This window comes from Psittacula echo, assembly GCF_963264785.1.
Source record: "Psittacula echo genome assembly, chromosome: 7".
NCBI lineage: Eukaryota > Metazoa > Chordata > Aves > Psittaciformes > Psittacidae > Psittacula > Psittacula echo.
In genome coordinates this window covers 27810892-27826876 of record NC_137740.1, presented here as the reverse complement: position 1 = coordinate 27826876, position 15985 = coordinate 27810892, and the positions used below count along the sequence as shown (strand labels likewise).

At 44.4% G+C, this 15985-nt stretch overlaps 1 protein-coding gene across 5 annotated transcripts in view; it reads left to right on the top strand.

Moving 5' to 3' along the window:
• The window catches only part of LPP (LIM domain containing preferred translocation partner in lipoma), a 342496-nt gene that overhangs the window by 63242 nt on the left and 263269 nt on the right, over positions 1-15985 (top strand). For 3 of the 5 annotated variants that reach the window (XM_080623385.1, XM_080623381.1, XM_080623382.1), the window contains one exon: positions 8638-8737. The exons of 1 other annotated variant lie outside the window; for it this stretch is intronic. The gene's annotated coding sequence lies outside the window, so the exon portion shown is untranslated. Of the gene's footprint in view, positions 1-8637; positions 8738-15985 lie in introns of those variants that run through there. One more of the 5 variants, XM_080623384.1, reaches the window with a different exon arrangement.

Genomic DNA, 15985 nt, shown 5'->3' with positions numbered 1-15985 from the left:
AGCCTCCGCCTTTAAATTCTATTTTCCCTGAATAGCATCTGCCAGTTAGTGGGAGGTGGAGGGTAGATAAGGGAATCGATCCTGGTTCTTCATTCATAATCTGGCTTCAGCCTTCCCTCTGTGTGCAGCCTTTGTTGTTTGAATAACTGTGGGCATGAATGGCTGGTCATGCTCAGAGCTGCTCTAACTGTAGGTACAAAGTATAGGACTTGTATTTGTTAGATATGGGCCCTGATATCTCCAGGCGTGCCGGGATTTCCAGGTCACTGACTCGTTAGCTTTGGTTTAGCATCTTTTATTAGAGGGTTTGAATGAGGAAAGTCAGACCAGTCCATCACATCTCCTGGTTTGCCACTGACTCATGGTGTGAAAAGGCACCTCCTTCAATGACATAGGAGCTGAACCACCATGGCAGGTGTTGTGGGTTCCTAGATTGTTTGGAAGCCAAATTGTGGACTGGAAGCCATGGTGCTGCTCACACATGGGCATCCTGCCTGCTAGCATGGCTGTGCTAGCAGGGACAACTCCCATTGTTTGCACTCACTCTTGAATTGAGAGCTTTAGACCACAGATGTGACCTGTGCTTCCTGGTGCATCTTTCCATGATGATCTCTCTGTTTTGTGGGGGCCAAACAGGTGGGAGATTTTGGACAATTGTCACTCAGCCAAAAGGCAAATAGGGAAAAAACCAACCTAACAACTTTGAGTCATGTTTTATTGCCCTGGGATCAGAGTGCCTGGAAAGCAGTTCTCTGTTGTCTGTTCACAGGCCTTATGGAGGTGATGATGCTACTTAATTTCACAAGCTCCTTTCATCTGCCTCCTGCACCATGCTTTCCCATCTCGAGGATAGGCTGTGACAGCACTTGACTAAGGCAATCTGTGTAGCTTTGTGAGGATCCCATCTGTTTCTCTACTTGACAGCTGGGTTGTTCCGTGTTACTTGCCTTCTTGCTTTCCTGTAAAACCAAGTACGTTATTAGGACCCGAAATAGTAGCTCCTCTGGGCCATGTTGTAATAGGAGGTTGTTTCATGATGACAAGTTCCAGCACTGCATGAAGGCAAAGCCTTTTTAAACATGTGAGGAAATAGCAACAATCTGCTTACAGGTCATGCGTGGCTCAGCTCTTTGAACTTCTGCATTATCAAGTGTGTGCTGTCTCTGTTCTTGGAGACTGTACTTTACGACAAGCGCTGTAAATTATCCAGCTAGGATAATAGAGGAGTTTGATGGTAGAAGAGAGGGAAATGAATGGCAAATCTATGCTAATGAAAACATCTGTTGAGTATTCTTGTTACTCTCTGTCATCCATCCCCACACACATCCAGAGGTTGTTTAAAGTAGGAGTAGACATTTTTCCCTGTGAGTGGACCTTATAATCTTTTGAATAGATAGGTATGGGTGCTAGGCGAAATATTTGGGTGAAACTGGCGGGTGTTGGGTTTTTTGGCATCAGTTTGTGTAAGTGCATTCTTTTAACACTTTGCAATAAATAAGACTTAATGGTTCTCCTTGCACATTAGCCAGAGCTCCCTGAGAAGTTGAACAGTGGGATTGGTAAGCACTGGATTTAGGGTGCCTTGATGTTTTGACTGACCTCTTTATGATGGCATTGGTGTGGGGGATGGCTACCAGTTGAGAGCAGGATACTGTTAAATGGGAGGATTATGTATGCTCATAGCATCCTGTGGAAGCTGAGGATAGTGAGTGCTTGGGGTACTGGACTTGCAGTTGTGTTACTGTAAGTGTCCCAACCACCCCAGCTCCATAGCCAGCGCTGGATGGAACGCTGGAGGGCAGCCATACTCGCCTGGCTACAAAGCCCTGGCTGCAGGTTGGGCATTGTGACTGCTTATCATTGGAAACCAGTGAGCCTTGTGGGAGAAATGACTCTCAGCACTCCACTCCTGTCTCCAGTGCCTGTATTACTTCCAGAGGGTTTTTGGATGCTGCATATACCTGATCTGTGTGCATGGTTAAGGGCCATCATGAGTTTTGTGGGTGGTGAAAGGTCACAGCCTTTCTCTCTTGCTTCCTTTTCTGCTAGGTTTAAATGGCAGTAAACCTCTCCTGATTCCAACAAAACACTCTTAACTGCTGGGCAAGGAGAAAGAGATAGGTGACTGGTAAATATTTTTGTAAATGTTGTGGTGTTTCTGTTTCCAGAATTATTGCTTGGGGTGGGGGGGGAAGATAATTCAATAAACACAAAGCAGGTGTCATGTTTGCACCCTCTTAAGTGCAGGGGAATGCTGTGCTTCTGTTGTTTTTTTCCTTATTTTCTTTTTTGTGGTACTGCCTTAAGGTGCCTTACCAGAAGTAGGGGCCATCATTAGTAGAGAATCCTGTAAAACAGCTGTAATAGTTGCACAATGTTCTCTATTGCTATCAGTTTTATAATTATTCATAGATTTTTTTAAAGCCATGAGGGACTCTCTCTGCGCACATCATTGGTTCTGCTAATAAAATCTTACATTTTAATGGTACATTTCATTGGAAAAACATCAACTGCTCCATAAAATTAAGACTTATATGATCGTGGGATGGTAATGTTTCCTGTTATCTTCGTGGAGAGATTGATCTAGATGGATTTATTTGATTGCTTAACAGCTATTGGAGAATGGTATAGAATCAGATGCTTCATCTCCTCTTCTCCAGAGGTTTGGAGTTCAGCATACAGCTCTTACCCTTTGTTTTCTCAGTGGGCTGCCATGATGGGCTGATGTCTGTCACTGGAGTCCACCCATGATGCAGAAGGATGCTGCATGGCTGGTGCTGAGCTAAATGTGATGATAGGAACATAACTAACTGTGCAGCTCCAGCCCAGTATCATGCCAGAGGCCATGCCACAGAGAGTGCTAGCACACATGGAGCACAGTCGTCCCTTGCCTGATTTCCGTATTTCGTGGGGGATCAGCTCCTCCCAGCCTTGATATCATTTTCTTATTTCCAACCTGTAAAAAGCTTGGTGCAGCTCCTGGCCAGTGGCTGTGATCTTTGCTAAATGGTAGTTCTGCTTTCTTACATATCTCTCCTAAAGTCCCAGTTCCCCTGGGTCCCAAGGACTACAGGAATTAACATGCCCAGCACAGAGAGGTGGTGAGGCTCCCAGGGCTGCCGTTGCTCCCTGCCCTTCCCACTCCGAGGAGTGTGAGGAGTGGGGGATTTCTGGTTTGCAGAGGGGATCTGTGCTCTAGGCTACTGATGAAGGGTGTGCTGGAGGAGAACATCCCACAGGTGTGGAAGTGATGCAGCCCTGTGCCCATACATCTTTACTTGCTGCAGGAAATGGAGATGGTGCTTAAAACCTGTTAGAAATTATTCCAGTGTGAGGTATGGGGAAAGGACAGCTGTCGAACCATGGCCACTGTGTTGTCCCCAGTGTCTATGTAAGGTTCCTACTTGACTGCTGTGACCACAGGTCAGCTGATCAGCTGGAGGATGTTGTTTCTATTCAGACTATTCAAGGACCAGACAGGTTACACTGCCTGCATCCATTATCATAGAATCACAGAATGGTTTGGGTTGGAAAGGACCTTAAAGATCATCCAGCCCCAACCCCCTGCCACAGGCAGGGACACCTTCCACTACACCAGGTTGCTCAAAGCCCCATTCAGCCTGGCTTTGAACACTGCCAGGGGCAGGGCAGCCATAGCTTCTCTGAGCAACCTGTGCCAGTGCCTCATCACCCTCACGGTGAAGGACTATCTACAACATGCTTGACAAAGCTGGGACAGGATGTGCTTGAAATCCCTAAGCCCTTGCTGGCTTTCTCCGGCCCTTGCTAGCTGAGCCTGGACCGGCAGAACAATTTTTAGATCCTTCAGCAAGCCTAGAGCACATGAAAGGGCCCAGAGCAAAGTGAATCTGGGCACTGCTCTGGTTCCTTTTGCCAAATGCTATCCTGCCATTAAATATCTTTTCCCTGTAAGGCAGTAGTCGGTGTTGAGCTGAAGAATGCCACTGCTGAGCCAAAACTCTAGTCCTGTATTTTGCAATAATTAGCAGGTTTGAGCACATCCTTAGTTCAGCAAAAAAGCTGGGAGATGACACAAGTCTGTATTTTATGGTGTTCATTTATTTGGAGAGTGTGTGTGTTGTATTTCAGGGAATGTTTAGCATTCAGGTTCATAGAACTGAATCCAATTTAGTTTACAGGAGACAGCCCAGTTGTCTGTAGCAACCTGAAATTGACTTTTTTCCCCCCCTGCCTACCAAAAGTTGTTCCCTCTTGAGTCATCCCTTTAGTTTAATACAGTGTTCAGGATGTCCCTGCATATGGAAACTTTCTTTTTTTCCTTTTTATCCTAACAAGTAGCCTAGGTGAAAAAACCTTCTTACTTAAGCAACAGCCCTGACTCCGTCTTATTATTGCTTGAAGTTAGTCCTTTCCATGCCATTTCCTTGTGCTCTGTTTCAAGCACTAGAGGCCATTATTAGTAACAGTTCATCACTGCTGCCACTGCAGGGAGACCTCCCGCTGTACAGTCTGGCTACCTTGGCTGCCTGTTTTCCTCAGCAGTGGGTCCCTCTTTGACATGAAACCCTTTAGGCTGCGCTGCTCTCCCCAGCCTCTGCTGGGTTGACCTGGTGTGGGTGGGCATGCTGAAAAATATATTCCTTGTGGTCTCTGTAGCATCAGTCCTGTACCTTTCTGCTTACTTGCAACAGTGCCCGCATGAGGTACAGTGATGGTGTGCATTGAGGAGCTGGGAGAGCACTTCTGGCCATGATGATGCACTGCACAGCTTTTCATCCTAATGCCACTGTTCAGGGCATTGACATTGCTGTTAAGTGCCCTCTCTACCTTTTGCTAATTAGGGTGCTTGGGGCTGGGGGCTGCTGGTGGCTTTGCTGGAGAGACCCAGCATGGGTGAGGTGGCTGCCTTTGGCATGATGCTGTTGATGAGTCATTTACAGGCCTGGAGATAAGTGTGTTGACCTTGCTGAATATTTTAAACTCAAAAAAACATTATAATACTGCTACTTATGGTGTTCTCTGACTTGTACAAGTTTGGCTCTGTTTTCCTGTGCTAGGTCTCTGCTTCCGTCAAAACCTCTTCTTGCAGGTCTTTCCAGTTAAAGCAGTGAAGCTGCTTCAGAGGAGGCTTGGTTAAAAGGTGTTTGAAAAGAATGGGAAGAACTGCAGTACCACTTTGCTTCTGTTCATAAAAGAAGTCTTTGTCCTTGCTGTCTCTGTGGTGCCTGAGGACTCCAAGGAAGTGACTTGCCATGTCAGAGGAGTGCCGGGGATGAAGGGTTTAGGGCGTTTGTGGTTTTGCTGTCTGGAAGAGCATTTGACTACATTTTGGAAGAGCAACCTTTTTCCATAGTTGCTTGCCCCTGGTTTTTGCACACCATTGAAAGACAGCACAGGCTTTCTCCTGTGCTCTTAGTTCTTGCCTGTTCATTACAAAGCCACTGAGGGAGACGTTGCTGGGCTGGGGCAAGGTGTGCCATGGTAGCAGTTGTCCCACCAGAACTTGTCCCCGTTGACTGTTCTACATGAAGAGAAGCAAGCTGCTGCTTGCATCTATGCTTAGGCCATTAGCACAAATTGCACCAATCTGTGCTGTGAAATGTCTGCCTTTCCCTGGCTTGTTTTCTGAAAAGGAAAAAAAAAATGCATGAAATCAATATGGCAGAGGCTTCAGTGTGTGCTCACCTGCTGTTGCCTTGAGAGGAAACCATGTCACGCAATGTGCCTCGTGGGTTTCTGTGTTGTTTTTTTTTTTTTTTTTTTTTTTTTTGTGGGTTTTTTTTTGTTTTTTTGTTTTGTTTTGTTTTTGTTTTTTTTTTTTTTTTTTTTTTTGTTGTTGTTGTTGGTTGGTTGTTTTTTTTGTTGTGGGTTTTTTTTTTCCCCCCACATCAGTCAAAAATTGGTTTGTTTAATGTGCATTAAATAAACCATCATCTGAACATCTGGCTGAAGAAGGTACCCAAAAAGGTTAATCTCCAATTCAGTATTGCTTTTATTGTTGTGTCCAACTGCTTCAAAGACAGTAATGAGTGCATCTCTAATGATGATTTTCAGATGCAGATGTAGCAAAGGCATCTACTACTTTCAGGTGCCAAAACTGAGACTTACAAGGCCTGTTTTTTCAGAACAGTTTGTGTTTTGTAGTGCTATACGTGGTTACAGTACAAGTTGCAATTAGAGATTGAACGGAGAATCTCAGTTCATTACAGCTAGTTCTTTTCTCCTCTGGACATGGTCTTTCTGTGGTTTTAGTTAGCCAGAAAAGGCACAGCAATAAATATATTGGAAAAATTTGATATATGTGACTTTCCTCTTATTACTCAGGAGGTTTATGGCAGAGGCATGAACAGGACCTAATCAGAGTGACACTCAGCTACCAGACCATGAATCATCCTTTCTGATTTCCTTACCATTGCCTGCCTTTCATGCTCCCCATGTTCTGAAAACTGTATGAAGCTGAGGAGGCCATGACCCATATGGTTGCAAGCTCCTTTTCAGCATGACCTGGCTTTTATAAACCAGTAGCAAGTAGAGTAGATACTGCTCTGGGTCTCAGTGAGCTTCCATCTGTCCTTGTTTGCATTCCTCCCTTTAGCAGGAGCTCTGCCTGCTTGAGAGCTGGGTTTTGAGCTAGGTACAACCTGGCTGGGAGATGTAGAAGTTCTTCAGCTATTGTCTGTAACTTCTGACAGTGGGATATTTGTAAATTTAAATGCTTCCTCCCAGAAGTATCAAAGGAACTAAGGCCATTTTTCAGCATGAACATGAAAGGCTTTCATGCACTAGTGCAGTGAGGATTGCCATGGAGAACAAAGGCTTTTGCTAATCGCTTCTAATGCCTTTCAAGTTTATGCTTCATTTTTTCCCGTTTTTCAGACAGCCTCCCAGAATGCTGAGACTTCAGTGACTGACTCACCAAATAATTAACAGGAGGAGGACTCCATCTCTGAAACTTTTGAACACCTCTTTTAATTTTCTTAAACCAACCAGTACCCTGGCCAGGTTCCAGTTTGTGTAATTACATTTGACCTAACTTAATCCCTTGGTAGTTTCAATTGCATGTGGTAGTCGTCTTGGCTCCCTGTTCTAAGCTGCCATTCAATGCTACTCCATAGTTTTCAACAGCTGTCTTAATTCAGATAGAAAAATGGGTGTGTTTTCTTGGTGGAAGCACTCCTTGTTTCTCTATCCCTTGCTAAACATCCTTATCTCTCTAGTATTTTAGGAGGTAGCTTGTCTGATGCTGCAGATAATCTTGCGGAAGTCCTTGGAGCTACTTTCACTCTTCAAGATGAGCATGCATTTGAACTTTCTTATTAGTTAGCTATCATACATTTTGAGATTACTTTAAGTTCTTCATCTTCAGTAACAGGCATTTATTGCTCAGTCTCCTCAGCTATTGTGTGCTGCTGTAGGGACATTATTGGTGCAGATATTCCTCGTTAGTCTTGAAACATCACTTCTGTTATCAAATCTGTTCTAAATAGGAGCATGTCACCTTCCTGTGCTGACAGCAGTTGGGCTGGCTGTGTTAGCATGGGTAGAAGTGGAAAAGACCAAGGAAAGCAAAAGCCCAGGGCAGCTGAGGATTACAAAGTTAAAAAAAAAGTAGCAAAAGAGGTAGTTGGCTGGTGCATACAAGAGAGAAGACCCTGAGCTGTTGCATTGGCATATCCTTAGATGCGCAACACGCATCTTGTTTTCATAGCAGGTGGCAAGTTGAGTGTTTCTTGGCTTCAGTCCTTGGAAAAGGCACATTTGTAACAAAGCCACTTGATGCTTTGGGGCTAGCAGCAGCCCCTGCCAAGGAGAGACAGGAATTGAGAGGATATGGTGATGCAAAAGGTGATCCACTGGTGAAAGATGCTGTTGTGACAAAATGCCTGTTACCATCTAGTTCTGTTTTTCTGAGAGCCTCCAAAAGTAGGATGGCAAATGTGTTATTGCTCTTCTCCCTTGTTGCTTGTTCTCTCTCATGAAATTTGGGTATGTTTGTTGTTCAGAGCTCTTCTCTGTGTTTCCAAACACTGTTCATGTAAATCCTTTCGTTATTCTTTCCCTATCACCAAACCCTTGGTGATACTCTCGGTTTTGGGAGAAAGATTTCTTTTTGATAGATAAAACATCTTGAAGATCAGGAAGTAAGGCCTATGTTGTGAACACAAAGGTTACTCAGTCTTTCATCAGACCTGACATTTCTCCTCTGGGTCTACCCCATAATTACACACACACAAATTCCACAGTAGACTAGAAGTCTTGCCTCTGTTGGTTTCAGTGACACTGTAAATAAAGTAATCAGTAGCAACATTAAGATTTGCCCTCTGTCTCAGTCAATAAGCTTTGGAGTCAGGGCCATCTGATTTTGATATGTGCTGGGTATTCCTGATACCTTGGCAGAACGTTCTTTGAAGTTAGTGAGCACTTTAATTCATAGAACACAGATTTATCAAACCCTTATGGTGGTTGTCAGAGAGATTGTGGCCAAGTTTGAGTGGTGGTGCACAATGTGTCTTAGAGTCATTGATGTTACTTTTGAAGATCTGTTTGAATGTTAAATAATGGTGTGGAAGAAATTGCATTTCAGTGTTGTTGGGTTTTCTTTACTACTGGATCCTCTGCTTACCATCCTAAAGACAAATCTTCTTCTTGTTTCAGAGTACTTTATTACTGGGTGTGCCTGAATGCATCAGCCTTTGGATGTGAACATCTTCTTTTGAAACAGCCTTGTGATATCCTAGCTGCCTGTTCTCTCAGGGTAAGAAAAGAAATACACATGCAGAGACACAAGATTAAGAACATGCTTTGAGCAGAAGCAGCATGGCAAAGAGAGAGGAAACCACACTGGTGCCTCAGCTTGTGAATTTTGAAAATAGTGAGCTTGTCATGGAGAGAGGGAATAAACTGTAAATCTGCCCACTCTAAATAAGACAAATTATGAGCTTAAGTTTGAGGAAGAGAAATTTAGAAGAGACATTAGTAAATTATATTCTGCATTAAAAATAGCTGAGCATTATTAAAAATAGTGGATTGCCTGAGGATCTTAGGCAGTTTCAGTTATTGGAAAGGTTTATGAACAAGATGGAAAAACTCTAGCAGACATGCTTTTAGGAGAACCAGTCCTTCAGTGTGGCGAAGAAATGGACTTGATGACTTCTGGAGAGTCGTCCTTAACTCATCAATGGTTAGAAATGGGAGCACGGGAAATTCTTATCTCAAACTTACTCAAAACTGATAAGGTAAAAGGTAAAGCTCAGTGTGTTTGTGCAGAGGGAGCTGCCTGGTCTGATGATGGCCTGATGCAACAGCAATTAACATTGGTGTTTAGTGTCTTTGTTACCTGAAAGGTGATGTTCTTTTGGAGGGCAGTGTAAGCTCATAGAAAAAGAGGTTAATTCACAGCTGCTGCAATGTAGCTGTATTGGGTTTATGTGGCAAGGTTTTGGTAGCAGGGATACTACAGGGCCTCTTCTCACAGCTTGTGTGAGAAGCTGCTAGAAGTTTCCCCTGTGTCTGATGGAGCCAATGTCAGCTGGCTCCAAGATGGCCCTGCTGCTGGCCAAGACTGGAGCCCATCAGTGATGGTGGTAGTGCCTCTGGGATAATATCTTTAAGAAGGGGGAAAAAGTTACAGTGTGGGAGTAATTACAGCTGGAGGGATGAGAGAAACCAAGGTGAGGGAAGAAGGAGGAAGGGATGTACTCCAGGTGCCAGAGCAGAGATTCCTCTGCAGCCCATGCTGAGGCAGGCTGTGCCCCTGCAGCCCATGAAGGTCCACAATGGAGCAGATATCCACCTGCAGATGATGGAGGACCCCAAGCTGGGGCAGGGGGATGCCTGAAGGAGGCTGTGACCCTGTGAGAAATCTGCACTGAACCAGGGTCCTGGGCAGGACCTGTGGCCCCATTGAGAGAGGAGCCCACACTGGAGCAGGTTGTAAAGAACTATAGCCCATGGGAAGGACTCACATTGGAGAATCATAGAATCATAGAATAGTTAGGGTTGGAAAGGACCTTAAGATCATCTAGTTCCAACCCCCCTGCCATGAGCAGGGACACCCCACACTAAACCATGCCACCCAAGGCCTCATCCAACCTGGCCTTGAACACTGCCAAGGATGGAGCATTCACAACCTCCCTGGGCAACCCATTCCAGTGCCTCGCCACCCTCACAGTAAAGAATTTCTTCCTTATATCCAATCTAAACTTCCCCTGTTTAAGTTTGAACCCGTTACCCCTTGTCCTGTCACTACAGTCCCTCATGAAGAGCCCCTCCCCAGCATCCTTATAGGCCCCCTTCAGATACTGGAAGGCTGCTATGAGGTCTCCACGCAGCCTTCTCTTCTCCAGGCTGAACAGCCCCAACTTTCTCAGCCTATCTTCATACAGGAGGTGCTCCAGTCCCCTGATCATCCCTGTGGCCCTCCTCTGGACTTGTTCCAACAGTTCCATGTCCTTTTTATGTTGAGAACACCAGAACTGCACACAATACTCAAGTGAGGTTTCATGAGAGCAGAGTAGAGGGGCAGGATCACCTCCTTCGACCTGCTGGTCACACTCCTTTTGATGCAGCCCAGGATATGGTTGGCTTTCTGGGCTGCGAGGGCACACTGCAGCTGCCTCATGTTCATTTTCTCATTGACCAACACCCCCAAGTCCTTCTCTGCAGGGCTGCTCTGAATCTCCTCTCTGCCCAACCTGTAGCTGTGCCTGGGATTGCTCCGACCCAGGTGTAGGACCTTGCACTTGGCATGGTTAAACTTCATCAGGTTGGCACCAGCCCACCTCACAAGCGTGTCGAGGTCCCTCTGGATGGCATCCCTTCCCTCCAGCGTATCAACCGAACCACACAGCTTGGTGTCATCGGCAAACTTGCTGAGAGTGCACTCAATCCCACTGTCCATGTCACCGACAAAGATGTTGAACAAGACCGGTCCCAACACCGATCCCTGAGGGACACCACTTGTTACCGGTCTCCAGCCGGACATCGAGCCATTGGCCCCAACTCTTTGCGTGCGGCCATGCAGCCAGTTCTTTATTCACTGACTGGTCCACCCATCAAATTGATGTCTCTCCAATTTAGAGACAAGGATGTCATGTGGGACAGTGTCGAATGCTTTGCACAAGTCCAGGTAGATGACGTCAACTGCTCTGCCCCTGTCCATCAGTTTCATAGCCCCATCATAGAAGGCCACCAAATTGGTCAGGCAGGATTTCCTCTTAGTGAAGCCATGCTGGCTGTCACCAACCACCTCCTTGTTTTTCATGTGCCTTAGCATGCCTTCCAGGAGAATCTGCTCCAAGAGTTTGTCAGGCACAGAGGTGAGACTGACTGGTCTGTAATTCCCCGGGTCATCCATTTTCCCCTTCTTGAAAATGGGGGTTCTATTTCCCTTCTTCCAGTCATTGGGAACTTCAGCTGACTGCTATGATTTTTCAAATATGATGGCCAGTGGCTTAGCAACTTCATTTGCCAGCTCCTTCAGGACCCACGGATGGATTTCATCGGGTCCCATGGACTTGTGTACGTTTAGGTTTTTAAGATGGTCTCTAACCAGATCCTCTCCTACAGTGGGCCTAGGGTCTTCATTCTCACAGTCCCTGCGTCCGCCTTGCAAGACTTGGATGGTGCCATCAGAGACTTTGCCAGTGAAGACCGAGGCAAAGAAGTCATTAAGAACCTCAGCCTTCTCCAAATCCTGGGTAGCCAGTTCTCCCGATATCTTCCGGAGGGGGCCTACGTTGTCCCTAGTCTGTCTTTTACTTGCTACATACCTATAGAATCCCTTCCTGTTATCCTTAACAATCCCTTAACAATCCCTTAACAATCCCTTCCTGTTAGCCTTCAATTCTAACTGGGTCTTAGCCTTCCTCACCTGGTCCCTAGCTTCCCGGACAACATCCCTGTATTCTTCCCAGGCCGCCTGTCCCTGCTTCCACCTTCTATAAGCCTCTTTTTTCCTTCGAATTTTCCTGAGCAGCTCCTTATCCATCCAAGGAGGTCTCCTGGCCCTCCTGCTGCACTTCCTTCTAGTTGGGATGCAACACTCCTGAGCTTGGAGCAGGTGATCCTTGAATAACAACCAAGAGTCTTGGGCCCCCCTGCCCTCTAGGGCTGTATCCCATGGAACTGCCTGTGAAGAGCTGTCTGCCATGGGAGGGACCCCCCTCCGAGCAGGGGAAGAGTGTGAGGAGTCCAGTCCTAAGGAGAAAGGAGTGGCAGTAACAATATGTGATGAACTGACTGCAATCATCATTCCCTGTCCTCCTGTGCTTCTGATGGGGAGGAGGTAGAGAAGATCAGGTGTAAAGTTGAGTCTTGGAAGAAGGGAGGGATGGATGGAAGGTGTTTTTCAGATTTGGGTTTATTTCTCATTATCCTACTCTGATTTGATTGGTAATAAACTAATTTGCCCAAGTTGAGTCTGTTTTGCCCATGACAGTAATTGCTGAGTGATCTCTCCCTGTCCTTATCTCAACCTATGAGCCTTTTGTTATATTTTCTCTTCCCTGTCTAGCTGAGGAGGGGAGTGATAGAGCAGCTTTGGTGAGCAACTGGCGTTTAACCAGGCTCAGCCCACCACCGTAATGTAAACTTGTGATAAAAGCAGGAGGTTGTATCAGTTCTGGATCCTTTGTAACAAGTTCCTGGGAGTTTTTGGGAGTTTTTCTGTGATTCATGTAAGGGCTTTTTACTCTTACTCTCGGGTGGGTAACCCCATCTACTTTATTATGACATGAGAACATAGTGCTACTGATACAGGTATCCTGACCAAAATACAGATAACATGGAACACAGAAAGTAAGCAATGATTATTTTTCCTCTCTGTTTCCAGGGGCCAGTAAAATGGAAGTTCTGTTTTTCTTTTCTTTTTTTTTTTTTTTGTTCTTCTGTTCCTGCTCTCCATTGTGTTTCTTTGTCCTGTCTTGACAGCAAACACAGCAGGCTTTTTCTGTGTTCAAAAATGCTGTCTCACCAGATGGGTCTTGAAATTATGTCCTGAAGATGTCTGCTCATTTATTTCCCTTGCTTCTGCCTCACTGTCCTGGGAGCTGCAGATGACAAACCTATCTTGGGCTCAGGCAGCCTCTGAGCCATCATCATGAGAGGAATGGGGTTCAGATGCTTCATCTTCTGTGGTCCAATTAAGAAGGATAGTGAACACCTGCAATTCAATGGGAAGTTATTCAACCTCCTGTTGGACTTTGAGATTCATTTGGTTTCCCTAATATTTACCTTTCATCCTTAATGTCAGCAAATATTGGTGTCTCCCCTGGAGTTATGCTAGTGTCTTATTGTTCATTATCATCTTCTATTTAGCAGAGATAAACTGTTGTGTCCCAGGGGTACAAGAACATGGAAGAAACTTTCAAACAGCTTTAGGAAATGCAGATGGTGTCAAGAGAGAAGTAAGGGGATGCCGTTTTGAAGTCACTTTTGTACATGTTTATGTGTGGTTTTCTTTCCTGCAAGTATCTGCTCAAATCTTGAAAGCAGAATATGTTCATGGAAAGATACAATTTACTGTGTGCCCCCGATCTTTTGATCTTAATCAATCAAATAAATCCAAAACCTTGCAGTTCACCTCATTGCAAGGACAGTTAATAAGTTGAGGTATAGTGCCAATGGCAGTGATGGTTTTCCAGCCTTGTGCTTTTTTTACTGTTGTTATTTTTTATGATTCTGACCTTTTGGACTGGTCAGGGTAAGATTATTTCCAAAGAATACCCATAAATATACTTGTCAGTATAAACATTCAAGCATTACTATTTAGCAAAAGAAGCCCGTATGCCAAAGGTCCATTTAGATTTCCCTGCGGGATTGAAAATAATGACAAGAATCACTTAACATGGCAGAGATGAGTCCTGCCACCTTCATGAGAGTGGTTACCTTGCTGGCTGCACCTGAAGATTTGGCATCTGACATCTTGTGCTGGAACTAACTTGGAGTCCCGGGTGCATCTGCTGGCTCTCTGAGGTGCAAGCTCAGCCAATTGGCAGTATTCTTTGTGTCCTGCAAAGCAGTCCTGTTTCCATCCTTGCACTCTGAGAGTAAGCCAGCATGCATAGGGACACATTGCTTAAGAAAGTCCTACTGCATCCTGGTTCATTGTGAGCAGTGCCCTGTGGGTTCCTTGTTGTGATCTTTAGGTGTTTTGGGAATCCCACATTTATGGCTCAGTTTTCCTTGCTGTGATTGTTCATCGGAACAGTTCCTAGATGTCTCCCACCTAATGTTTGCCACCAAGGAGGCTTGCAGCATCCAGTGGGAAAAATCTTCCTTGTCTGTCAAAGTGTAATGCTGGTTATCGATGTTTCTGCTATCCTGTCAGCAGAATTGACTTCTGTGAGTGAGGGCAGCATGAGGAGTGAAGCTGGGTGCCAGTAGCTGCTCTTTAAGCATTAATCTGCAATGTTTGAAAACCACATCAGTCTTGTGTAGTAATTATACAATTGGTAGAATTGTCGAATTTCTACAAATTGTTAGAAATGTGTAGAAAAACACATCTTGTGTAGAAATGGTCTTTCTGCAGTGCCTGGTCGTGGATGTAAATATAGTTTGTCACGAGCATGTGGCTCTTCTGAGTTTTGAGGGGTTTTTTTCCTGCTTTCATAAATGAGAAAGGTGTTGAAGACCACTTGCTTTACCCACAGGAAAGTGCATAGCAGTGAAGCCCTGTGGTTAGGTGTGAGACCCATAGGTTTGGCAAAAAAATCCCCAAAACCTAAATGTGATGAAAGGCAGCTTGTTTCCTGAAAAAAAAAAAAAAAAAAAAAAAGAAAGAAAAAATTATCAATTGAGACAGCAAACTGTGACTGGGTGGTGAAATAACAGTGCAAAATGCAATGCGACTTGTGGAAAGTCTTGCGGCACCTCAGTGACTGATCCACTGCAACAGTCCAGCGCTCCGAATCCAACCCTGCAGTGCTATAACTTGCAGTGAAACAGATGGGTCTGGTTATTTGTTAGCATCAGCCAAAAACTTAAAAAAAAAAAAAAAAAAAAAAAAAAATTAATGTTTGGTCCTATCTTAAAATCTAAAAGCATAAAATAACTTAAATAACTTATAAAATAACTTATAAAATAACTGTAAATAACTTAAGTCTTTGCTGGTTGTACCTGGCTTGCACATAAAAAAGAAAAAAGATGACTGACTGAGGGTGGCACATCAGTGCCTTCTCTGTGTGCTGCTGCACTCTGCCAAGCCTAGTGGCCCTGCCATGGGCTGGGGAGAGGTGTCGCCACCTCTATGGATAGCTGCCACCCTTGAGATGCCAAGGGGAAAAGCTCTCCAATATGCAGGAGTTTTTGCATGGCCCAGATGCTGATGTTCGTTTTTCTTATTCCAAAAGGGAATGGCAATTAGCAGCAGGGGTAATCGCCACCTTGAATTAAATTGTATGGAGGCATGAAAAATAGCAGGGTATATTTTGAAATATCTATTGCATATATATATTCCTCTTAAGAAACGTGTTGGAGATGCCATATCCATAAATACTAATAAGGCTGTTTGATTCCAATTTTCAGGTAAGATTAACATTTTATTGAGTATTATATCTGTCACATTCAATGCTTTAGTGTACCATCCTCTCAGGCTTATTAGCATAATTGCAGTGCTTAAGCAACAATAAAAAATTCAACAGTAAAATAGCAGTTAGCACAGGCAATTTGTTATCAAAAGCTTTTACTTAAGGACAGCTTTTGAGCATATTTATTATCAAGTTAGGACTATACATTATTTTTATTTAGAAAAACAAGTCGGTAATGTTGTAGCTTTTTTTTTTTTTTTTTTGGTCTTGTTTTAATGGCTAAAGCAGAAGGCCTGAAAATTGGTCACAGCCTTTTTCTGTTTCTTAAAATCACTCAGAAAATTCACTTGGAGTGGGAAGATGAGGTAATGAAACATCTCAGGTCTGGAGCAGGGTTGTGACTGTAATAACTCAGCAGAACAATTTTGATAAGTCCTGATGCTGTCTTGAGCACACTTTTAAAATCCCCTCATTGC